We start from the raw sequence: 25,175 nt of genomic DNA, 5'->3' as shown, positions 1-25,175 counted from the left end.
TAGGCAGGCTCGGTGGGCTTTATTTTTCGGTCGTTTCGATTTCACTTTGTCCTACCGTCCAGGTTCCAAAAACACCAAACTTGATGCTTTATCCCGCATTTTTGAGCGTTCCGATCGTGCCTCATCTCCCGAGCCCATTTTACCGGAGACTATATTCATCTCCGCGCTCTCATGGGAGATCGAATCGAAGGTGACCAAAGCCTTAGAAGGGGTAACGCCCCCGGCCCGTTGCCCACCGAACCGGTTATTTGTGCCAGAGGGACTGAGATCAGAGGTACTTAAATGGAGCCATAATTCCAGTATAGCTTGCCATCCAGGGGTCAGTCGAACCAAGTTTTTGGTTAAGCAACGATTTTGGTGGCCAGGGATGGCTCGTGACACACATGATTTTGTATTGGCTTGTTCGGTTTGTGCTGTGGGTAAGGCGTCTAATCGTCCTCCTGACGGGCTCCTTAGACCGCTGCCGGTCCCTTCGAGACCCTGGTCCCATATTTCGCTCGATTTCATTACCGCCCTCCCACCCTCCCAGGGTAATACGGTGATTTTAACCGTAGTGGACCGATTCTCGAAGGCGGCTCATTTTATTCCCTTGCCCAAATTACCGTCAGCCAAGGAGACAGCGGTCGCTATCGTTGACCACGTATTCCGGTTACATGGCCTTCCGACAGACGTGGTTTCCGATAGGGGTCCCCAATTTATATCTAAATTTTGGCGTGAGTTTTGCAAGTTGCTAGGGGCTACGGTTAGTCTGTCTTCGGGGTTTCATCCTCAAACCAATGGTCAAACCGAGCGAGCCAATCAGGATGTGGAAAGAGTGTTGCGATGTTTGGTCTCCAAGAATCCTTCCTCCTGGAGCCAACAACTCTCTATGGTGGAGTACACGCACAATTCATTACCAGTGTCAGCTACGGGCCTATCTCCGTTTAAGTGTAGTTTAGGGTACCAACCACCATTATTTCCCAGTCTGGAGTCCGAGGTCGCGGTCCCCTCCGCACACGCTTTCGTCCAGAGGTGTCGTCGCACTTGGAGTAGGGCACGTGAGGTCATACTCCAAGTGAGACAGCGCGCCAAGGCCGATCGCCACCGGTCAAAGCCTCCCGTTTACGTCGTGGGTCAAAAAGTGTGGCTTTCTACTCAGAATATTCCGATGCGTTCCGTCTCGAATAAGTTGACGCCCAAATTTATAGGTCCATTTTCTGTTGCTAAAATCATTAATCCAGTAACAGTCCGCCTTAACCTCCCTCCTGTGTACAGACGAATTCATCCGGTGTTCCACATTTCCAAAATCAAACCTGTGTTTAGATCTCGTCTTAATCCGCCTGCCCCGGTTCCCCCCCCCGCCTCGTATCGTAGATGGGGAACCAACCTATTCGATCAATCGTATTCTGGACTCTAGACGGAGGGGACGCGGATTTCAGTACTTGGTGGATTGGGAAGGTTACGGTCCGGAGGAGAGAAGTTGGGTTCCGGCTCGGGACATATTGGATCACTCCCTTATTGATGATTTCCATCGCAGGTCAAGGAGCCCGGGAACGTCAGGTGACGTTCGTGGGGGAGGGGGTACTGTCACGGTAGGATAAGTCCACCGTGACTTTCTGTGTTGTGTCTGTCTGTATGATTGAAGTGTGTGTGTGTCTGATCGCTTATGATCTGAGTGAGTGCAGGTGTGCGTGATTGCTTTGCTCCAGCTGGTGGTAGTTAACCACACGGCATTTATACTCACTCATTCTCTCCTCTCACTGCCAGATGATTGTACTACGTTGTCACCCGTGTTATCGTGTCGTGTGTTCCTGTGGTCTCGTCTTCGCTGTGGAGTTCTACCTGTCTGTGTATCCGGTTTCATCCGTCAGTCTGACTACACTCACGAGCACTTGGATCCGTCACCGCAGCCTTTGTCTGTCCAACTTAACATCATACCATCTGTGTCATCTGTCATATCATCTGAGTCATCTGTTTAATAAACCTGTTTTCATTTATCTTGCATTTGCTTCCTGATTTTCCAAACCAGTCATCACAAAGCCTTGCACATTTCAGCTCCAATGACAGGTCTGAAACAACAGAAATCCCTAATTCCTGTGAATCTATTGGGTAGTCAAATAAACTTTCTTTCTTGGTGTACTCTTTATAAACAACAAACTCACTCCCTTTAAAGCAAATAATGTGTTGTACCAGAACTACAACATTATTAACCTCAATACAATTATCACCTTCTGAAGTTTTAACAACCACACCATCCCGAATCAACTCTCTGAACTGCACAGAAGTTTCGTCAAACAACCGTGGAACTGGCCCATCTGTGTGCATGAATTTCATCTGTGATTTCAATTCCTTAACTTCAGTACTGCTGTTTGAGTGCACAGCCTCCATTTCAGACAGCCTTCGAATTACTTGAGTTAAGGGGCTGTGTGGTTTCCTGATCATTTTTTTCAATTTCTGCAAATAATTTTCAAAAGGAAAGCCTGATATTAGGTCTAAATGACCATGAAGTCCCACATCATCACTAAGGTGAATCAATCCATGTATATTGTACACGACAAAATCAGAGCCATACAACTTACTGAAATGTTCAACAAATGAAACAAGCAAAGTTTTGGCAAATTCATTCATTGTTAAACAAAATGTTGGATTTGCTAAAATGCAGATTGCAGCAGACAAAAGCATGAATTTATTATACACTTGGTCGGACAGAAAACGTTTAAGAACAACTGGCCCAGTATACAGAAGAAACTGTCTAAATTCTGTTGCTTTCCATCTTAGTCTTTCCTCCAGACTCCTTGGTTTTCTAACAAATTCAACTGGGACAAAAACTCTTAAATTAGTTAATCTTTCAGAGATAGTCTTAACATGATGTCCAGAAAGACGACATGGTAAAGGTCCAGTACTGGTCATCCACAAATCTAAAAGTCTTCGAACCACACCAAGACACACCAAATGCATATAATCATGAGGAAAGCAACTAACCATCCCTATATTAGTATTAGTCAGAGGTGAATGTCCTGTGTGATGATCTTCATCTAGAGCTAGCTTAAAAGACTCATCAGTCCTTGGAAATGCACAAATCTCAGGGAACGTCATGCGATGGTTACTGTAAACACCTGACTGAACACACTTGTCACATCCAGAATAGCCAGTATGAGTTTTAATGCATTTAACAAAGGCTCTAGCTGGAGCATCACATATAACTGAAGTTATCTTCAACCAAAAAGACTTACCATTTATAACAAAACCTTGGGTCAAGCGATTTATCTCCTTTACAAGAGCATCTAGGTAGTCTGAAACAGGGTTTGGCTTTTTAACACCACAAAATAAAGCTATTAAAAATGTCTTTTTATCAACACAATCCTGCAACATACCCAACACTGGCCAGAACTGAAGAGATGAACTTTTAAACAAAGGCAGGCCATCTATATTTAGCTGTAACCTGAACACGTGTCTATCAGGAACTTTAAGAGACAGGTTTTCAAGCGTTTTACCAAGAGATTTTAATATTCCAAAATAGTGGTAAGTACCACCTGCTACTTTATCCACCAAATACCGTTTTGTTGTTTGGAGCAAAGAACGCCCATCTTTTGGAAGGAATGGATGATGTACTTTAAGTATAGACAGAAGTGCTGTAAGAGCAACTAAAGAAACACCAAACTTAACTGCCCAGCCTGACAAAGAGCTTGCCAAATCATTACATGAAAAACTTTCATTCGAGTCACTATCATTAGAATCTTCACTAGAAATCTCCTCCTCACATTCATAAACAGTCTCAACACTAGAACAAACATCTTCAGCGTCAGTGTTTGGTCTTTTTTCAGGCAGAGGATTGATCTCCTTCTCAAAAGACTCAAACATCCTATCGACACGTCTAACTGCCCTTTTACGCATGTTTTTTCGCTCAAGTCGCTCACTTCGCTTGGCCCACAAGTTTTCCATTATGCACTGTAAATGAGGATTGTGAATAACTGTGGCACTTCAAGCAAAAAGAGCTACGAATGAACAAACAAGCCAACCGAGCAATGCGCTGCTTAGAATTACTAAAACCTTTTTCTCGCTTTTTTTTTAAAGAAATCTCAAAGTACTTCCCTTTGTGTAAAAAGTCAACAAGCGAGGCAGAAGTTCAGCAGCATGTAGTAAAACAGCAGTTTGAATTTCACATCCACGGCGTGCGTAAATATGCGTGGCTGGCTGGCTGCTACGTAACTTCCGGTTCCTCTTGTGGGTGGGTTATTTCGACCTCATGCGGCGCCTGCGCAGACTGATTGGTGCATGACATCACAATACCGCGAGAGTGACTCAAAAGAACACTGAACATTTAGATCGATCGGGCTGAGCAGCTCCCGCATGAAGTCGAACAGGTCTATTCAATCCGCCGCCGCGTTGATTCCAAAACGAGGGATTGTTCAGGGGTGCGTGGTTGCAATGCAATTTAGAATTGAGAACAGACGCGCTCAACTTCCAAATAGTTTATGAGTGCGAGTAATAAAGAAGTATCAAAATAAAAATGAAAAAACGCACTCTCAAAATATAATTTCATAGATTTATTTGTACCATGTCCGGACATGGTACAATATCTATGAAATTACATTTTGAGAGTTGCCAACCAATTTCCCATTGCCAACCAACTAAGTTGCTAACAGTTGTGAAAACTTGACATTGTCAAGCATTTATTTGGCTTATTTTTCTTGCCATTTTATTTTTGAAATATTCCTGATGTATTTTATATTGCCAACTGTGAAATAATGAAAACCAATTGAAGTACTTAATTTAAGAATATTTTATAGTATTTTTATTATTAATTTATATTATTACTAATTAACTAATTAATTTTATTATTACGTTTCACCATCCCACAAAAATGTTTTACAATACATACCTGTAAAAAGGTAACTATTCAGTTCATGGCTATAGTCACAATAGACATAAAGGGGACAAATTGTCACCCACAATTTAATGTTGAATGCTTTGGCCCCCTCAATGTTCAATGTTTGATACAACTTCAATTCTTTAAGTCTTATTTAGGAATGATGTGGCAGACTGAACCATTCCTATATTTTAAAACATTTATTATTGTTTTGTTTTTATTTTGCACATTGATACCTCCTTGTCTGCCTTAAGTGCCTATCAGGCTAATCTTGTCAAGAAAGACATCAATTCTTTTCTTTACAAAACTCATATTATTATTTCCTTTATTGGAATGCATTTGAATAGCTTTTGTAAAAAGTTTCTATCCCGGAAAAAATATTTAATTATTTTAAATACATCAAGCATATTTTCATTATTGCAATTGTTTTTGACAAAATTCATCTTTTATTGATGTATGACGTACAAAAAATGAAGCTAAGCAAGATATTTACACAGGCTGTGAGCTCTTTAATTGATCTTTGGCTAGCAAAACCCAGTTTGCAGAAGACTTTTTTTTCTGGTGGACCAAACTCCAGCCAAGACTCAACCAAAAAAGCTATTTGCTTTTTTTTCTTTTGGTGGACCAAACCCCAGCCTAGAATCAGCCAAAAAAGCCATTTGCTTTTTGTTTCTTTAGGTGGACCAAACTCCAGCCAAGACTCAGCCAAAAAAGCCATTTGCATTTTATTTCTTTTGGTTGGCCAAACTCACGCCACAACTCAGCCCAATGATGTTTCACGAAAAAAACCTGTGCCTGAATTAAGCCTGAAGTGCCTAAAGTAAGCCAGTTTTGGCCCTGAATGTGTTGCTATCTGGGTAAAATGTTCTGAAAAATCAAGCGATGCTTAAGACTGGTTTTGTGGTCTAGTCTCACATGTGTTGCGTTGTATGCTTATGGTGTGTTTTCTTGTACATGTGTAATGAAATTTATTGTAATCATTTTTTAAACGCGCTGCTGTTTTCAATGGTATGGTGCTTTGGCACTGTTCGGTTGAGCTGGTGTTGCAGGGACTGTTACATGTGTGATGTGTGCATTCGACATTGTTGAGGGTTTATAAATTCATGCTGAGTATTTTCTTGTTGTTGACTGGCCTACGCTATGCCCATTTTTGATGCGCGTTATTCAATATTTTTCCCGTCCTGCAGTATGTTTTTTCGGATCTTTTGTCCCCACCACTTTTCAACACAAACTGACGCCCCTGTTGTGTAGCATTACCATGTCAGTGTATTGATTCATTGTCCCTTAATGGTTTGCAAGAGACATTTAATACACTTATAATTAATACTAAATAAAGTAAGCGTATTTAACCAAGACGTAGAGTATTTAATAAACTGAGCGTGTTCATCTGTCAATACGAAACGCGAATTGGCCATTCTAATTAATGATCGGAAGAACGCGTATCGATCAAAGTTACTGTAAAATATGCACGCATGTCCATTTAAACTCAATTTTGGTCAAATGTGGATTATATCATGACACTGGCAAGAATATGGTTACATGTAAATATGCCGTACCAAGTATGACAACGCTACATTCAACTGCTTTTGATATACAGTGTTTTTTTCACTTTCTGAAAAGTTACCGTTTTGGACATACGTGAGTTTCATCAGGCAGCGACGATATGCAGTTGCTGCACATGTTATTATGCACAATTGATTCAACTTTCAGAATAGGAACTTATGAACCAAAGATTCATACAACCCACATGCCTAATTATGGCCATAAGATACACAATAAGTTATATCCAGATAATGAGATGAGTGGCAGGGTAATACACATTGTATCCTTTACACGTTTCTTGTCTTCTATTCAGTTTTTCTTAACCGGGCACTGCTATACAAGACCTTTACTCTCATCTATAATGTTTCTGGTGTTAATGTAGACTAGAAGTTCTCTCTCTCTCTCTCTTTCTCTCTCTCTCTCTCTCTGTCATCCTGACATGTCTATTTAACATGCGCGGGCGCTCCCGCGTCTTCTCGCGGTTCTGAGTTATGTGTTTACGCTGGGCTGCGTAGACTCATCGGTAGATTCAACTGAGCGCAAGGTGACCTGAAACTTTTACGCGTCATGCAAATTTGCGTTAAAAACACGATCGCACATTCCGTAGTTTTATCACGCGGCTCGCACACGCGCGACTACTTTGTATTTCTTTGGCACTAAATGATCTGTTCAGTTAACACAAGTGTTTTAGTTCTCCTCCATGTGTCTCTATGCTACTGACTGGACGGGGTGGAGCCACGTAACCTCACACGCTGTAGTTTTAAAGGCAAGTATTGAAAGTATTAACAGGATTGAAAACCGAAATAACCGACATGATAAAATAGGGTCGGTTAACGTTTCTGAATTTCGGTTTCAGTTATTTTTCGATTAATCATGCAGCCCTACTAGCTCATTCGTTTTTTTCTAACTGCTATAACTTAGTGTGTTTAAAACATGTTTGTTAAAGCAAAGAAAAGACAATAGTGCAATTCAATGGTGATGTTTAATATATAATGTCAAACATAATCATCTAGAAAACAGATTTATTAATTTATGGTATTACTTTTGTGTCAATATTATTCAATCAAACATACAGTATTTGAGAGCAAAACTATTAAATTGTTGTAAAAATTTAATTCGCATTTAAAAAATGTTATCTTAAAATTATTTTAGTTACAAAATACAGTAATTGTTAACCAATTTTTTTGCAATATCAATTTTTCTTTGAGTAGTTTCATCGCGTGTCCCTACATTTTGCTCTCTGCTATGCTGTTTTTGTTTGCGGATCAAAAATCTTTGCTTTTGAGTCAAAAAGTTTTGGATGCGAGTTACAAGCGTCTCAGTGGGCGGGATCAACCTAGTTGAATGAAAGACCCATTTCTATTGGCCACTACTGTCACCATTTGGCCACGCCCACCACGGAAGTCTGCCTGTAGAACGAGGAGAGCGATGCTGTGCTATGGAAAGCGGCATATTGTTTGTAAAGTACGAAAGATCATTTAATGTCATAAACTCTGTGGAATGTGTATAAAAATGAATAGCTTGTGTGTAACTATCCATATGTTTAATCTCTCTTATTTAAATATGCAACGTTAGTTATTAGCATTAGCTTCCGGAGGCTATTGCGTCCAGAGTTTGCTTTATCCAGCTAACGTTAAGTCTTACACAGATATTAATACCACGCTTTTATTAGTAAGTTAATCACTTACTGCATACGGACATAAAATTTACTCATGATGTGACGCAATCGTGCAAGTTTGCTGTTGCAGGCTGAATATTTTTGCGTAATTGACTACTAAATTAGTATTTCTTTTTTTGAACAGAAATGATAAATTATACAATTATTTTATACAATTAATTCTAGCATAGCAGCTATGACATATAATAGAGTAAGATCATGGGCATTTAATGACATTGATAGATCCAAATATGACTATGCCAAAAATTTTAGATTAAACCGATACAAGAAGCAAGTCCAGTTCACTAGTTCTTAGTTTTACTAGACCTGTCTTAGTCAGGAAAATGACTTTGTCCATTGCTCAAAGATAGAAAACTCTGTGGTGAGTTAATGCTTTTACTCAACCACAAGGTACAGAGATGAGAGCATCAGGCAGGGGACAAAATGATAAAGAATAAAATAAAAATGGTTTATTGAATAATCTTAGCTGCACTGTCAATGGTCTGTCTAACTCGTCTTGTAACATATTTTAAAGAACATATAAAATATTACACAATGCTACTTTGTATTATGACATTATCAAAAATCTTTAGCCGGAGGAAACCACTGATATACCTATATCTACTTATGAAGACAATGCATCACCCAACATAAATAATCTGCAGTAATGAAACAACAAGCAAAATAGTTTAGGGTAAAATGAATGAATATGAAAAAATGTGTAAATGTAAATAAATATATTAGTAACTAAACAAAATTAATTAATAAATCCAGTATTTAAGACATTTTGATATGAAGATCTTTCAAAAGTAGCAAGTAGACCAGACTTTAATGACAAACTGTGATCTGTGACAAAAGTAATTTGTGCTTCTTGTGTTGCAGGAATGATTTGGAGGATTGTAATCAAAGAGGCCAAGAAAAATGTCAATATCACTTTGTAATCCAAGATCTGTTGTGGAGAGGATGCATTGTGGCATCCTCATCTCTGCTGTTGACTTCAAACAATTCAATTTTGTTCACATTTATTTGTAAGCGCTTTGAACAGTTTTGAAGTCCTTGTGATGGCCGATGTCAACTTTCCTTATGTGTAGGGTCATCTGATAGAGACAGGATCCAGACTGGAGCTGGTGTAATCTGAAGTTTTAAAAAAAGCAAATAGAGAAAATTACCATAGCTGCTGTTTAGAGCTTTTTAGGTTAAGGATAATTAAAAAAAAAAGTTATTTTAACTTAATGGAAAGTTACAGGTTGAAATTATGTTTATGCACACTGAAGAGGTGTCTTTAGGCTAGATTTAAACTGGGAGAGAGTGTCTGAACAGTGTCAGTAAGGCTGTTCCACAGTTTCCATAGGTGTAAAAAAACTTACCCTGCTTTGGTAGATTTTGCTATCCTAGGAACTACTAAAAGTCTGGAGTTTTGAGATATTATGGAGCATGATTGTTTGTAGCATACTAGAAGTTCTGTCTGTAGAAGCTAAACCATTTGGGACTTTATAAGTGAGTAGCAATATTTTGTAATCGATACAGAATTTAACTGGTTACTATTGTAGAGATCTAAATTTGGGGTATTATGAACTTGCGTGACCTTGTCAGAACTCTAGCAGCTGGGATTTTGCACTAATTGTAGCCTATTAATTAAGGATGCAGGACAACCACCCAGTAATCTAATCTAGATGTCATAAATGCATGAACAAGGTTCTTCACATCGGAGACGGTTGAAAGTTCTGCTGGAAGAAGGCTGCTTTTGTGATGTGAGATATGGGTTTCAAAAGAAAGATTTCTGTCTAATAAAAGTCATTTGCTTTATTTGCTGAGGTGACCAACATCCTTCTATTTGAAAACTGTGCTCCAAATTATTCTGCTTACAGCTCTTTGGTCCCATGAGTAATCCAAGTATCTTCCTGTAACTTTTTTTTATCAGATCTTGGAATCCCCAGCCATCCTTCCTGTCATTGCCTGACTTCAATATAACCTCAAGTGAAGAATCATCTGAGAAATAAATACAAATTACTGAGATACAAAATGATAAACAAGTGTTGAATATTTAGTGTCTTACTAAACATTACATGGGCCTTTGGACAAAACATTTTGGGGCGGTTTCCCGGACAGGGATTAGACTAGTCCTAGACTAAAAATAAATGTAAGAGCTGTCAAAACTGAAAACAACTTGCGCTGACATATCTTAAAATACATCAGTGCCCTTTGTTTTGCCTCAAAATGCACACAAGTAACGTTTTTAGTAAGGCATGTTTTTTAAACCTTGTTATGTTTCCTAATTAAACTAAGGCCTAATCCTGGTTTAAGATAATCCCTGTCCAGGAAACCGCCCTTAAATGTTTTTTCATTTGTAAATGGATTTGAATACAGGCATCTGCTATGTGAATAAACATACATTCACATTTCTTTAACTGGATATTGTTTGAATACATAAACATTTACATAAGTGCCATTACAGGATTAATTCTTCACGTATTGAGTAATATTTAAGCAGTATCAACACAAAGAACTTCCAATGTAAAAATAACTTGGGGAAATATAGTCGTGCAATTACATAATATGTAATATTAATATTTGTTTTTATGTCCGTATGCAGTAAGTGATTAACTTACTAATAAAAGCGTGGTATTAATATCTGTGTAAGACTTAACGTTAGCTGGATAAAGCAAACTCATTAGCATTAGCTTCCGGAGGCTATTGCGTCCAAAGTAACGTTGCATATTTAGATAAGAGAGATTAAAACATATGGATGGTTAACCACAAGATATTCATTTTTATACACATTCCACAGAGTTTATGACATTAAATGATCTTTCATACCTTACAAACAATGCCGCTCTCCATAGCACAGCATCCCTCTCCTAGGTGGCAGACTTCCGTGGTGGGCGTGGCCAAATGGTGACAGTAGTGGCCAATAGAAACGGGTCTTTCGTTCAACTAGGTTGATCCCGCCCACTGAGGTGCTTGTAACTTGCATCCAAAACTTTTTGACTCAAAAGCAAAGATTTTTGATCCGCAAACAAAAACAGCGTAGCAGAGAGCAAAATGTAGGGACACACGATGAAACTACTCAAAGAAAAATTCATATTGCAAAAAATTTGGTTAACAATTACTGTATTTAGGGGTCATGCCCAGAATGGGCGAAGACCCCAATTGTATCCGTTAGTTTTCATGCACAATTTTGTCACTGCGCCACCTACTGGTTTTGAGATAGAATATGGTAATTTTACCTAAAACTACTGCAACAACACATGTAAAACCATGAGTCATCATGGATTATTCATTTCATGGCTTTGACTAAGATCACTGGTGGTTGCCAATTCACTCCCTAGCAACCATTGAGAATACCTTATTAACCGTTTTTGCAAAAGCTATATCTCTGCATCAGAACATCGTAGAGACACGGGGATGGTCTATTTTGACTAATTAAACTTGTTATAACATGATGTGACCCATGTTTTGCCACTGCAAACACCACTCACATGTCCTTCAGTGCTCTAATGTTCCATGATTGTCAATAACAGAAGGACGATTGCAGTAGACAAGAACTTAGATTATTTTTGTTGATAACTTTTTTGTTTTTTCATCTAAAATTATTAGGTTTACCTAGGTTCTTCAATCTGCTTATCCAATCTCAATTTTACATACTTTTGTGCCCTTTTCGGCTTGACCCCGGCATTGCTGCTTGCAGCTATATTTTGTAACTAAAATCATTTTAAGATAACATTTTTTAAATGCTAATTAAATTTTTTTACAACAATTTAATAGTTTTTCTCTCAAATACTGTATGTTTGATTGAATAATATTGACACAAAAGTAATACCATATTAATTTAGTGTTTCCTAAAAAGCATCCTTTTTTGTTGATAATGTGATACTACAGTGTAAGGTTTAAAACTCTTATAGTAGTTTATTATTCTGAAGGATTTTGAAAACTGTGCACATAAAAAAATAACTGCTGTGCAAAATAAGACACACAAACATCAAGAATCAGAGTATGAATCTCAACAATGGTGACAAAAAAAGTAAAAAGTTAATTTATCCATGCCGCAGTGCATGCTGGGAGTCCTGGATAAGATTTGTTATTTGTTGATACCCAGCATGCAAACACTACACTAATACATCAACTATCTAGTAATGATGATTAGACTTTATGTACTAAACACCACTATAGGATTGCACTATTGTATTCTCTCTGCCATAACAAACATGTTTTAAACACAGAGAATTATAGCTACCAGTTAAACTACCAATCTGAGAGTCAAGTCCAACTAAAAAAACCACTGATTACAATTATGGTGACTTTTAATGAAACATCCAACCTCTAAACCTAAGTTAAAGAAATAGCTCCACAATCAAGATTTTAGTTTTTGTTGACATTGTTAACATGTAAATTTAACTTTATTGCAATTTAACTTTTTTTTTACAGAGTCTTAGTCATACTGATCTTTCAGACAGTGAATATGTGCCTTCCACGTCCTCTGACAGTGAAGACTGCAGTGTTGATGAAGCTCAGATAAAAGCTAGTTTTAAACAAAAATTTCATGGGCTTGAAGGCACTACTGGTGACCTGGAAAATGCAAGAGACTGTGGAGATGATTATAAGGAAGAGGTCATTCCAAAAATTACAGTGAAGACATGTGAGAAGGGAAAGCAAAGAAAGTGGGACAAAAAGCATTACTGTATTTTCTGCAAAAAGCCTCAGAGTAAAATTTTACGTCACTTAGAGCGAAAGCATTATAAGGAGGAAGATGGGGCTAAGGCAATATGCCAACCCAAAAATTCTAAGAAGCGTTGTCTGTTTTTGGATCAGCTCCGCTGTAAAGGTGATTACATTCACAATACCACCGTCTTGGGGTCAGGACAAGGGGTATTGGTAACTTATAGACAACCATCAGAAGAGATTAGTCCACATGAATTCTTGACCTGCAATTATTGTTATTGTTTCTTCAAAAAACAAGAGAGGGAAAATACAGGGAAATACAACAGAGAGATGTTGTAAAATTATTGGTTGGATGGTGCATGAATAGATATCTCTTCAAGTAAAATCAGATTCACTTATTTGTGAGTATGGTGACAGATTGTTGGACAAGCATGGGAGCGATACATCCAAAGATGGTTATGTTAGTCAGAAAATGAGGGAGTTTGGGGAGATTTGTGATTGCTGCAAAGACATTAGATGCAGAGGTGAAAAACCTTCAGAATATCTTGATTCCACCAATGTTCCAGTTGGCTGTTGATGCAGCTAAAAAGGCATCTGGCTTCACTAAATCAAAATTCCGCTATGATCGACCATCTCTTGCTGTAAAACTAGGACACTCTCTAAAGACAGTTGGTGATATCTTGATTGGCCATTTCATAAAAGCAGAAGATGAGTTAGCTGCAAACAGGGTGAGGAGCTTCATAGGGTTAGTGAGCACAAAATGGAACCACTATGTCTCACAACGTGCAAGGACAAATCTGGAAGAAAATAAGTGGAACAAGAAGGAAATTATCCCTCTCACTGAAGACGTAATACTACTTCAAAAATACTTGAAGTCCATTGATGAAAGTGCACAAAAGAAACTAAAAGAAGGTCCTGATACCAAAGCATTCATCATGCTAAGTGAAAGCATCCTATCACAAATTATTCTGTTTAATCAGAGACGGCAAGGTGAGGCAGCTAAAATGCTACTTGAGACATATGAGAAGAAAAACACAGATGCCCTAAATGTTGATGTTATGCAGTGCCTCTCAAAATTGGAACGTGATCTAAGTAATGATTTCACAAGAATTGTGATAAGAGGGAAAAGAGGGCGAAATGTTCCGGTGCTGCTTACTGGAGATATAAAAGCTCTGGATTTTCTCATTGAGCACAGGACGCAAGGAAAATGGCATTCTTTACACCAATAACTATGTCTTTGCAAAAGCAAAATCAGATAGTCATATCAGAGGCTCAGACTGTCTGAGAAAATTTGCAAATCTGTGTAATGCGAAACATCCTGAGACCCTCACCTCCACTCAACTGAGAAAGCACATAGCGACTCTTTGTCAAATAATGAACCTAAAGGATAACGAGTTGGATCAGTTGGCAAAATTCATGGGACATGACATCCGCGTTCATAGGGAATATTATCGCTTAACAGAAAACTAGGGCTGTCAATAGATTAAAAAAATTAATCTAGATTAATCGCATGATTTCATGAGTTAACTGCGATTAATCGCAAATTAATCGCACATTTTTATCCATTCTAAATTTACCCTAATTTAACACTTTTCAGGTTTTTAATATTCTAATCATATATACATATATAGATGCTTTATGCAAATGTATGTTAACAACAGCCTGTTTACATTTTAACAGAATCCCCAGCCATTGTTTTTTATATGAATTTTCCTTTCAGAAGATTTTTCTTTCTCCATTTTTGTTTGCTGCTGCATCATTTGTGACCTGTGCTGGCAAGTTGAGTCGGAATTAGCAAATTTAAAAAAAATAGTTGTTCATATTTTGACATTCTCTATTTAAACATAGAACAATGCCTGATTTGTTGAAATATAACAAAATATGACAGAACTACACGTGTTTGAAGTTGAAAGAGTCAAATTACCACAAAAATTTCCACATCCATACATTATATTACCACATCAATACCTTAAAATCACTGGTAAAACTAATAGATTTAGCACACACAAAGCAAAAACATCATCAATGTATGTTCAACTTTTTTTCCTTTTGTTTGATTGACATTGAGACAGACTGCTTAAAATCTAAGTGATCTAATATAATGTTACACATCAGATAGTTTTACCCAACAGTTAACCAAACATTTACTTAAGACATAACAGATTATAGAGCCTACCTGCGTGAATTCTTATCAAAACAGATATTTGTAAAACTGTAATTTTGTGTAGATGTCTATATATCCGGGTCGCGCACTCGCGCGTCTGTGTGCACGCGCTTCAGATATCAGTCAGTCAGCGTGAGGGGATCGCTTTTGAGTCTTGTCGCTCTTAATAACTCTTTAACATTAATCAGGTACCGAACTTTATCTCTCTTAATGACTATTTTAACATCAAGCAAGTCCTGCAGTCTATTTTCTAAGTCATGCATAAAAGCGAAACCAAAATGAATTGAGACGCATTTTTGTATTAGATTAAGCATTAGGAGGACGGTAACGTTACACCTCTCAGACGTATAAATAAAGATCATATCAGATGTCCAACGAGCATTTAGAGCATTGGATTTGGTAGACGATTTGCTTAATGTTCTTATTTCTATGAAAACTTTCGACTCAGTTAGACAGGTTCACATTTGTCTGCGTCTCTGTGACCGTGTTACATTCAACTATGGGCTGGACCAAGGGTCAAACAGAAATTGCGCGTTGCGTTAATCTCCGTTAATAAAATTAGTGGCGTTAAAATGAATTTGCGTTAAAGCGTTATTAACGCGTTAACTTTGACAGCCCTACAGAAAACACAATACAGCTGGCAAAAATGAGCAAACTGCTTATGGCCATAGAATGTGGAACAGCTGTGTACAAAGGAAAATCTTTCGATGAGATTGATCTTGAACTAGAGGGTATGTAAAAATGTTTTATTTATTGAAAAGTAGAAGCAATATATACTAAAAGTGAATTTATAAAGAACATATGACTTATGCGATTTAAAACGTGTCTCTCTTGTTTTGTCTTTACAGTTGTTTTGTCTAATAAACTCAAGGAAGGGTGCACTTCAGAGGAGACGTCTACTAGACATGAGCATGATGGTATGCAAGTCATCTATACAAAAAACATACTTTTCTGTCAGTTTAATAAATATTTATATATTGTTGAAAATATATAGAGTAATACAGTTCAAACATATTATAACATTAAAAATATTAAAATCCACTTTTCATATATTAAAGCATTAATTTACAGTATATTTTGAGTTGTGACGCACAGTGGATCAGCCTATTATTAATTCTAGTTCCATTTGATGAATATCTCAGTATACTGATATGAAACCAGATTTCTTGGCAAGTTGATAGTAAGGAGTGAATTTGTTTAGAGGGGTGGGTTAAATGCAGAAAATGAATTGTAAGTGTATGTGTTTTTAATACTATAAGCATGGTTTATTAGGATGGTTTGTGAAGATTGCCTTGAAAGGTTGTTCAGGAAGTTCAATTAGTATTGCTGTGATAATTGATTGCCTTTTCCAATACAGATGTAACTTGTAATGTGTGATGTTCTCTTTCCTCTTCCAGAATTGTGCAGAACCCATAAAGAAAGACCTGAGCCAGACGAGCCTTATGATTCCAACTCAGATGGTATGTAGTTTAAAGTATACAGCTTAGACTTTAAGACATGAAGAGCAAAGTAGGTTGTGATTTGATTTGTGCATATATCATGAACTGTCTATGTTCTTCACCCAGAAGGCCCTGATCCACACATAAAGACCAAAGACAAGAGATCATCAAAGACTTTGAGACATGGTAAGATTGTTTGATATAAAGTTAATTCATATAGTTGATTGACTTTTCCACTCACATTATTCAGGTTTACCAATACAGATGTACAAATGTTCTCTTTCCTCTTTCCAGAATTGTGCAGAACCCAGAAAGAAAGACCTGAGCCAGACGAGCCTTATGATTCCAACTTAGATGGTATGTAGTTTATCAGACTGTATACAGCTTAGACTTTCAGACATGTAGAGCAAAGTATGTTTTGACTTGATTTGTGCATATTTCATGAACTGTCTTGTTCTTCACCCAGAAGGCCCTGACTCACACATAAAGACCAAAGACAAGAGATCATCAAAGACTGAGAGAAATGGTAAGATGGTTTGATGTAAAGTTAATTCATATAGTTGATTGACTTCTCCACTCATATTATTCACGTTTACCAATACAGATGTAACTTGTAATGTGTGATGTTTTCTTTCCTCTTTTCCAGAATTGTGCTGAACCCAGAAAGAAAGACCTGAGCCAGACGAGCCTTATGATTCCAACTCAAATGGTATGTAGTTTAAAGTATACAGCTTAAGCTGGGCGTACACGGTGCGAATTCTGACAGTCAGAACGTCATGAGCTCTCGCACACGACACAAGTGAGTTTACGCGAAAAAAATTTGTATGCAGTCACACATGACAAGATTTTATTGTACGACTTGACGAATTCTGCCGTAAGCATTTTCGCACCTGTGAGTGGCAGAATGTAAAAAAACTAAACAAGAAGAATACGGCAAAGATATTGGCTTAAGTGCAGAAAACAGCCTGGAATTTCTGCTCTTTTGTATTTCTGTTAATGCATTCCGAAATTACAATATAGGTCTAGTGCTGTGGCGGTGAAAGAATTTCTCTGGCAGTGATTTTTCGTGCTAGCGCATATGCGGTTTTACCATCTTAATATATTATGATTGTAGTGCCAAGTAAATATCTATATTGCTATTATTAATGGTACATATATTGTTGCTTTTTTATAAATATGACCGTTTAAAAAACAAATTCAGTGTGCCTATTTATTTATTTGTAAATGCAGAATGAGGACTAATAAGGTAAAACGCAAGGTAAGCTAACGTAACACGTCTTTCCCTTTATTATTAAATTATTAAGACAATACATCTACAGCCAAATATTAATTTGTAAAATGAAAATCATTTAATTTAACATAAAGCACATTGTCTAGGCTTGTTTGCATTATAGTGCAAATGTACGGACCCTCGGTCAAAGCGGTGTCTTGAAGTGAGCCCGCAGCATTTGTGCTCCTGTAACTGTACAAAATAAATGCCATACAGAAGGCATTGCATATTAATATATGGCATTTTCTCAGTAGGCCTATGTAAATTAATACATAGCAATACATATAAAGTATGAAAACAAATTAATCATTATTTAAATAAAGTTTCAGAGATAGCCTACATTTTTAGTCATTTAAATATTCTCATCATTTCAGAACAAGCTAAGGCTACCATAACAACTTACATTGGGCTATATCATGTGTTCCTTTGGTAAAAAATATGTAATATATATATATATATATATATATATATGTGGGTAAAAAATAGGGATGGGAATTGATAAGAATTTAATGATTCAGATTCCAATATCGATGTTGCTTATCGATCCGATTCCTTATCGATTCTCATTGGGTGAGGGAATAAGTACAAATTTGTATCTTTGTATTAACTCGCTTTAATATCTGTTCAGAAGACACAGAACAGAGTATACACACATTGGCCCTCATTTATCATTCTTGCGTAGAAACGGGCGTATATGTTGGCGTAAGATTATGCTTACACTCCTCTCACCGCCTGATTTATGAAACTGTGCGTACCGTTGATATTCAGGTGTACGCAATATCTGCCCTTCATAAATGCCGCGGCTGAAAACGATCATCATTAGAATAACACGCCCATATAAATTCAACTCTCCGCCTCCCCCACGCCCTCATTTTACGACATTGACACACGAAAAACGGCAAAGAAGAGAATCCGGGGAAGTGAAAAGAAACAAAATTGTTTTATTTGGGAGTTTAAAGAGTGGGATTAAAGACACATTAATAATTGGATGACAATTTGTAATATTCTTCTTATTATTTTGATTATTAATTGATATTTAGAAGAATAATTATTATTTATTATTATTATTTACTGTTGCCTACATCTAAATTCTATGTCTGCTTAATGGTTCAGTTATTTTTTTTAAATAATATTTTAAAATGATGTAGTAACTTTTGTAGTGTGTTGTTCTGTATTTACATACAGTTGTTTGTTAGCTGTATCTTAGATCCAGTTTGATAAGGAGCTCCGGATATAATTCAAATTAACAATTTGTTTCCACGACATCCACATGATTTACTACGCTAATTCATAATTTGAAGTAATAATAATTGTAATAGTAATTACGAAATATTATAATAATTAATTCCAAGGAACAAACTGTTGAATATTGGGAACAAATTCTAAATTTATGGCCATACTTTAGACTAAATAAGAAAAAGAAGTGTCCATAATGTAGCATAAAAATAATTTGTGGCCATAATTTTGTCCGCATGTCATCATGATCGGATTTACGGCTCCATTCAACACAAGCATTTTAGTTTACCTCATCTGTATTTATTTATCATCGAATGGTATGTAACTAGCTTACCTTTTATTGCATTACCATGTTTTCGTAGCACATCCTTGTGCTTTCTTGCAATGTGCCGCTTCAGATTCCAGGATGAATATTTGCTAACTCTTTACAGTCTCTCCGCAGTCCCTTTCAATTTTTTCTTCCTGCTCAATCTTAACTTTGATTTTTACTTTACATTTATGTATAAGGCTTAAATTCCATAACTTATTGCTAGACGTTTTTACAGATTCTCGAACTAGCAAATTATCAAAGGGCGTTCTGGGTTCAACGAGCGGTGCTGAGGGAGCGGAATTTTCGGAAAGGCGCTTTGATGGTAATATTACCGCACCGCTCAACGCTCCGCTCCCACTAAGCTCCGTTCACATGCTCGCTCTGAAACATCAGGTAAAGCGCACAGGCTCTCAACTGAAGGAATACATATGCATACAAATCAAATGCTTTGGTAAAGTCTCACAAATTAAACATTGAACATTGTTGCATAAAAATAAACACTGAAGTTTATAATTACTATGTTTTTTTACAGTGGGTCATAATATATCATATATTTTAGTTTGTCAGTGCGTTTTGTGGTGTTAGGAAGTGTTTGCGCATTTCTGCACTAACTCAAAATGTGCGTACACCACCTCCTGAGCTGGCGTAGGATTTGAGCGTGCCGTACGCCAACGTCCATATTGATAAATCTCAAAGTCACCGTGGTTTTGGGTGTACGCAAGGTGTACGCTGGAAATTTGGTGTACGCACTTTTGATAAATAAGGGCCAATATGTGTAGCATAGAACAAACTTAAAAGTAGGTGAGCTACTTCTTAAAGTAAAGTCCAGGGACCTATAGCCTAGGGCAGTGTTTCTCAACCAGTAAATGATAGGACTAGGAATTAATAAAACAGAACTAGACTGACATAAAACATGCAACTTTTGGTCATGCATGCATTTGTTATTTTCTTTTGAAAAGACATTATGGTGGACAAAATACAGCAATTAACCTACCGAAATGCAGAGGCATCTACTGTGGCAAACGAATGCAAACCCTTTACCACAAACTTAGTCACTGCTCGGCAGAGGTGGACACTACTTGAGTATTTTAGTTTCATTTTCCAAGCATCTGTGCTTTATCAGAGTGTTGTCTTGGGAAAAAAATTACTTTACTAAAAAATGTTCACTACATTCTAAAGCATAGAATCATACTGTGTATTTATATTGCATATTAAAATTGATTGAATACATAATTACATAAAAATTGTGTACTTTTACTTTTCTTGAGTAAAAGTACTTTTTACTTAAGTAAAAGTAAAAAACATTACTAGATTTTTTTATGTACTTAAATATTAAATATAAACCAAAAACTTGGAATTATGAAATGTAGTGGAGTTCAAATTATGATAATGCTTTGGAATGTATGTTTTCAAAAAAAACACAAAAAAAAAACACTGATAAAATACAAATACTTGAAAATGTACTTTTAAGTAAATTTTATTCCTCCCTGCCTCTGTAAACGGAGTAGGCTAAGTTAGCTAGAGGTGCACGAGAGATACTTTCTGCAATCTCTCTGAGCCATTGTGAGAGCCAGCCAGACTCTGGCCGTCAGCAATTTGATGGACAATGACACCGGATATTATCCGTATAGTAAAAGTTTACATAATGAAATGGCGCTTAGATTAACATTAACACATTACCTTCTGCATTAAAGCGTAACTAAACCCCTGGTCAGAGCCTGACTCCACCCACTGGCAATATTTGAAAAATGCAAGAAAAGTGGGCAGATCCCAACAGAGATAGAGGGGACGAACTAAGCTCGTACCAAGTGTGTGGTGAGATCGTAACAAGGGCGTGGTGAGCTTGAACCTGCTTACGTCACAAGGTCTTTTTTGGACCCAACATCCAATAGGAAAATTCAACTGCAGTAGCCACCGTTCAACCTGAAGAGGGCAGCACTCAGACGTTTTTACACTATATATTATAGTATTGAAACACTTTATATCCAAATGTCAAAAAACTTACTAAAATCAATGAACAGCACTAATAAAGCATCATTCTTACAGATCATTAACTAAAAAAACTCACTGGTGTTGTTGTGTAATAGTGTATCAAACACGCGACAGTCCTGCAACCTCCTGCAATGCGACCATATTGTCATATGTTCGCGTGAAATATAAGTTACTGATTCAACTGTTTCAGTGTTTCGCGTAGCATCGCTCTGCCCACCACAAAATATAACCAAACTTTGGATCGTTCTGCCTCGATGCAATGTTTGCTGCGTTCCAAACCAAAACAACACAGCGTGTGTGTGACGTCATGACACATTTGCAACGAGCGGAACCGATAAGCGGAATCATTAAGCAGGCATGCTTACGGTTCAAAGGAATCGATTCACTGGGAACCGGTTCTTAAGTAGAACCGGTTCTCGATTCCCATCCCTAGTAAAAAATACCAAAAGTTTAAGCTCACTTGTTAAAGCAGAAGCGCCATAATAATGTGGAAAACGTCTCCGCGTATGATCATCATGTTTAATGTACTCTCTTGTTAGTTGACAATTTATTTTGCATTTATTATACGTGTATAAAGGGTAAAACAATAAATGCATATCTTATAGCCTATTAAACATGGACATTCCTTTGCTTTTTATTCTCTTTCACCACAGCCCTTTTAATATCCATTCATTTATGAAACTGTACTACAACGACTTTGGCACAGCTTGGATTACACAAAAATTGCGACATTCTTTGTCCATCCTGTACTGTTTAAACCAGTGGTCTCACCACGGAGTCTGATAATTTTTATATTTGTTTATTACATATTTTCATTTGCTTATTTTATGTTTAGATTGTAAATAATGATAAAACATATTAACAAGTAAAGAAAAATCAACAAGTAAAACAAGAAAGTTTTAAGAAATTAGCAAAGAAAACAAGCCGAACGACCCGTAGACACGAACGAGATATAAGGGAAGACAACGCACTGAGTGAGAGTCGATCGATGACACCCCGGACTCCTGGAAGGTCACCGTCTCCCCCACCTCCGAGCTGCTGGAAGACGGGGAGGTGGGCGGCAACTTCTCCCGTCGGCGTTTCCCGACGCTGTGTTTTTTTTTGCCACCCTCTTACGACTCGTCCCCTCCTCGGACGGCTTCCCCGGGGAGACCTCCTCGCCACACAGCGCCTCCTCAAATAACCGGCGGTGGAGGTTCATGGCACATGAATTTTGCCACCTTGGTCCGGTTATTTGAGGTGTGCGTGTTCCGGGCCTGTGAAAGAGAGAAGAACAGTCAGTATTTCCGTACGATCGACATCGACGGAAACAGAACGAGCGAGACGCTTACGTGCGTGGCGATGGAGGTCCGGAGGTCCGTGAACGTCGGCTTCCCCGGAAGTCCCATCGACACCCAAGCCCCCTGGAAATAACTGTTGAGGTTTTTACAGGGGTTGGGTGTCGATGTATAGAAGAAATGGGTGGCGTCCAATATCTTAAAAATATGTTCATTATAAATGAAGTTTAGATAAGTTTATGTGAACTCTGACCTACTCTAGTTCAAACGTCAGTATTGTGCGCATGACAAGACCGGTCATCGTGGGGGGGCACAGCGCTAGCTGGGAGCTGAATGCAGTTTCTTACCCCCAAAAAATGGCAGAAAAAAGAAAGAAAACTTATTACTTTCACAACGAATGGGAGGATGAGTTCTTTTTTACGACTGTGAAGGAAACCTGCGTGTGTCTCATTTGCGGGGCAACTGTGGCGACGGCAAAGCGGCACAATGTGGAGAGACACTTCATTACGAATCACAAAAGTTACCATGATCACTACCCACCGCGAAGTGCACTACGGGCAGAAAAAGCCCGTGAGCTAAAGGCAGCTTTAGGTAAACAACAGTCTTTTTTCACGAGGCCGGCGAAAAAGTCACAAAAAGCAACCAAACCCTCGTTCGGAGCTACACATTTTCTGATTAAAAAGAAGGCGGCATTTTCAGACGGAGAAGTTGTCAAAGAAACAATGATGATAATTGCTAACACTGTCCTTAAAGACGAGAAAAATGGAGCCGATCTAATCTCCACTCTTTCCGACGTCCAAATGGGTCCATCTACGATACCTAGACGGGTGTCAGCTATGTCTGGTAACTTGGTCGATCAGCTTGACCGGGATCTGGCGAAGTGCAGGTGGTTTAGCATCCAGTGCGACGAGTCTGTGGACAGCACCAGTACAGCGCAGCTGTTGGTTTTTATCTGGATGGTGTTTGAAGATTTCTCCACAAGAGAAGAACTCCTGGCACTACTGCCCTTAAAGACAACTACGAGGGGAGTTGATATTTATAACACAGTGAAGGAGTTTTTCGTGCAGAAAAAAGTACCATTGGAAAAGCTGGTAGCGGTGACTACAGACGGGGCCCCTGCTATGATCGGCCGACATACAGGTTTCATCGCTCACTGTAAAGGTGACCCAGACTTCCCAAAATTTCTGCATTACCACTGCATCATTCACCAGCAGGCGTTATGTGCAAAAGTGATCGGCTTTGAGCACGTGATGACTCCCGTTGTAAAAATTATAAACAATATCCGCTCCAAAGCAAAACAGCACAGGATTTTTAAGGTTCTATTGGATGAGATGTCAGCTGAATATGATGACCTGCTGCTACACACAGAAATCCGATGGCTCAGCAGAGGACGAGTTTTACTTTTTTCACTTTTGGGTGAAATCAAAGACTTCAAGCTGTCCAAAGGCGAAGACGTCTCACTGTTTGAGGACACAGAGTGGATACTTGACCTTGCATTTTTGACAGACATTACTGGGAAACTAAACAACTTGAACTGCGAGCTGCAAGGCAAAGGTAAAACTGTTGTTGATATGATAAGTGCTGCATTTAAAGCTAAGATGAGTGTGTTCTCTGTGGATTTACAGAGAAAAAAGGTGCTGCACTTTCACTATGTGCAGTCTGTGCTGAAAGACAATGCTTCTGCATCTGAGACATTTGACAAAGTTGCAGAAAAGTACTGTGAAGTCATAAACAGACTTGGGCAAGATTTTGAAAATAGGTTTTGTGACCTTTATCAGCTTGAGCCATGTGTGTCGTTCATTTCCAATCCTTTCATGAATGTGGACAGAACATGCTGTGCTGAGCAACTAAGTGCAACATTCAACTTGGATGCTGGAGCAGTGGAGATTTAAATTATAACATTGCAAAATGACCTCCACCTCAAAGCCTACCAGGCTGCACCAAACCTTTGGTGCCTTGTTGACACACAGAAGTACAGTGGTGTATGCACAGCAGCTATGAAGGTTGCTAGCCTGTTTGGTTCAACGTATCTCTGTGAATCAGCATTTTCTGACATGAACTTCATAAAGAACAAACACAGAACACGAATCACTGATGCACATCTGAAAGACACAGTTGCAGTGTCAAGTTACACACCAGATTACAATACACTGGTGAACAGCATGCAATGCCAGGCTTCTCACTTAACAAAGAAACAGAGACCAGCTTTTGTTGGTGCCTTGGTGAAGTTGAATTAAAATATTGAAGAATTGTGTTCAATTTAGAAGTTATACAGTTATAATTTTGTTAAAAATGCCACAGATTTGGTCATTAGTTAAAAATTTGACAAGATTTATTTAAAATATGCAAGTTGATTGATTGTTCTTTAATGTGCATAATTGACTTTTTGAAAGATGGTGCAACATAGTTCATGATTTTTTAAAAGGGACATTTTTTATGACATTTAGTAATCATCTGAATATGACATAGTGATGTTAGTGATCATCTGAAAACAATTACTGAGATTAAATGGCTGTATGTTGATATTTGTTTCTCAACTTATTGTCATTGTTGATAGTTATTGTGAGAAATCATTAACGTGATTAAAGTGTCTTCACATACAAGTATCATGAGTCATTATTAATAATGTATAACTAAAAGGCAAACTGAGCAAATTTGTTATTTCAGAAGAGCGTATCAAACTGGTAGCCCTTCGTAAGACTAAGTCCCATGAAGTAGCTCTTAGTTTCAAAAAGGTTGGTGACCCCTGCTCTAGGGCCTGCAGCAGCTTCTGCGTCACA

At 37.9% G+C, this 25,175-nt stretch overlaps 1 protein-coding gene and 1 long non-coding RNA gene across 2 annotated transcripts in view; both read right to left on the bottom strand.

The window, feature by feature from the left end:
* LOC141368886 (uncharacterized) overlaps positions 1-25,175 on the bottom strand; it is a 105,494-nt gene that overhangs the window by 13,143 nt on the left and 67,176 nt on the right. The gene's annotated exons all lie outside the window — the stretch shown is intronic.
* Positions 7,738-11,147, bottom strand: LOC141369154 (uncharacterized). Its single transcript, XR_012372722.1, has 3 exons — positions 10,866-11,147; positions 9,915-10,037; positions 7,738-9,182 (listed from the first exon to the last, which is right to left on the bottom strand). It is a non-coding gene; the product is annotated as an uncharacterized lncRNA (long non-coding RNA).

Source organism: Misgurnus anguillicaudatus, chromosome 12 (assembly GCF_027580225.2).
Source record: "Misgurnus anguillicaudatus chromosome 12, ASM2758022v2, whole genome shotgun sequence".
In the NCBI taxonomy this organism is placed as follows: Eukaryota; Metazoa; Chordata; class Actinopteri; order Cypriniformes; family Cobitidae; genus Misgurnus; species Misgurnus anguillicaudatus.
Note: the sequence above shows the minus strand (reverse complement) of the source record. Positions and strands in the feature narration are given on the sequence as shown.